This window comes from Helianthus annuus, chromosome 5, assembly GCF_002127325.2.
Source record: "Helianthus annuus cultivar XRQ/B chromosome 5, HanXRQr2.0-SUNRISE, whole genome shotgun sequence".
NCBI lineage: Eukaryota > Viridiplantae > Streptophyta > Magnoliopsida > Asterales > Asteraceae > Helianthus > Helianthus annuus.
Window position 1 is genome coordinate 115,276,228 of NC_035437.2, and position 2,101 is coordinate 115,278,328.

Sequence of the window (2,101 nt, forward strand, 5' to 3'; positions counted from 1 at the left end):
ACAAACTAACAGAAAAACGAGTGCCAACATATCACGAATAAGAAAACTAACTTAAGTACTATGTAATATACCACAAGACGACTGATAAACTAAAGGTAAACGAGTATGCTATTGTAAATCGTCACTCTCGCTGCATCGCGCGGGTAAATGACTAGTATATGTATACGCGTATTGGTTGGATCAAATACAATATTAAAAAGTAGTGTGAAATGTGTTTGTAGTAAACTTAGACCATTGGTATGGGCAAATCCATGGCTAAGATATAGAGGATCACAATTTTGTCATTAGATGGAGTTGCTCTATGACAGGTTACCGTTTGGAGTTTCGTTCGTGATAAAATATCATGTGCGAACTAGAGGTTTTACCACAGTGGGCCTTTCGGTGATGGGGTTTGTCTAAAATTGGTGACGACCGGGTCACCAACGCTGTCTGCGATCACGGGTATTGGTGGCCTTTTGCCCATGAGTATACTGGGATGGTCGGACTTTGTTGAACGTTCAAAAAATAATATAGCATGAGTAAATAAGATGGTTTATTTATTACATTAAGTACGCGTAACGAAAGTAAATCAAAATTTTAAGTTTAAGGTTAACACGAGTAGCATTCACAAAGACGTTTTGGAGGACCCCCACATTTTCCATACGGGTCACCACTCTTATTACAAGTGGTGTTACAATCCTTTTCACCCTTACAAGTGGACCCAGGCGTAATCGTTGGCTTGCACGTTTCCGCTCCTGTAATCCTCTCTTCTGCAATTATTAATTTTATATCTTCAATATTATCAAAAAAGGGTCCTGATATACACCTCACTGACAATTTAGGGGGTGTTTGGGATTGCTTATCAACCAACTTATTGACTTATAAGTTATAACCGTTACAAAAATGATATTTTTATAAATGATGTTTGGGTAATTGGTTGAAAATGAGGTTTTGATACTTTGAGAAGAAGAAAGAGAGAAGCTAGGGGAGTGACTTTTCCAAAAAGGAGAAAAGGATGAGGAAAAGGAGAAAATGAGTTTTCGATAAGCAATCCCCCCCCCCCCCCACCCCAATCTCACATGTTTTGAAACAACCGTTTGAAGGTTAGCGCTTGCTTCATAGCCTTCCTACTTTTAAGCAATCATTTGAAGGTCAGGAGTAAGTCATGGTCCTTACCTTTAAACAACCATTTGAGTTTAGAGGTAGGGTATTTGAGTTTGAGGTTAGCGTAGGATTATTATGCCCCCTCAATCCCTTACTAAGACCATAACAAATAATTGTATTTCTTATTTTTAGATGAACATTAATAAATTTAGATATATACTTATGGTACAACAAAATCATCTGCATACGTAATGCTATTGGTGTGTAAATATGTAAAAAAATATCAAATCATAATAAGATTTTGAATATATAGATTCAGTTGTGTAAAACACAAGGGTTCGAAAAAAAAAAGATTTAGTAATAATTTTGAATAAGGGTGTCACCAACCGATCTAGAAATATGTTGGTTTACAATCAGATGTTATTGGTCATAAAAAAATTACTTATAGAATACTTCCATGATACCTCTTTGATCCGGCTCAATAATTATATTTCTTTAAGCTCAAAAATTACTAATTATTGTTTTCAACATACAGACCATAGACCATACCTGAAACAAAGAGAATGAGCATTAAAATGAAGATGACCAAACTTTTTCCCATCTCAAATTCGGTCATGAGTTTATAAGTAATCAATACAAATGGAAAGAGGTGGTTTATATAATGTACAAATTTTGGTGGTTGTTAGATGAGTTTTTTACGTTTCTATGTGTTATATTAAAAAAGATATTAATAGTAGTTGTTCTAGCTAGTTACGTAAATTACAAAAAACGCCCTTCATTGTTTATACAAGCTTTCAAAACATGTGCCACCACCACTACCCTACAACCATTTGCCACTACCATCACCACCTACCCCCACAAGCCACCACCCCATCTATATCTTTCTCTTTCTCTCTCTCTCTCCTCTCTCTGTTACACACACTCACGCTCACTCTCTCTAATCGACACACAAAACTCAACTCATTCCACAAACCATTAATCACAAGTTCTGACGACCAGAGGCGGAACCGGAGGGGGG

The 2,101-nt window shown here is 36.4% G+C and overlaps 1 long non-coding RNA gene across 1 annotated transcript; it reads right to left on the minus strand.

Moving 5' to 3' along the window:
- Nucleotides 1-496: 496 nt before the first annotated feature.
- LOC110941134 lies at nt 497-1,788 on the minus strand. Its single transcript, XR_002593851.2, has 2 exons — nt 1,633-1,788; nt 497-749 (listed from the first exon to the last, which is right to left on the minus strand). It is a non-coding gene; the product is annotated as an uncharacterized LOC110941134 (long non-coding RNA).
- Nucleotides 1,789-2,101: the final 313 nt, after the last annotated feature.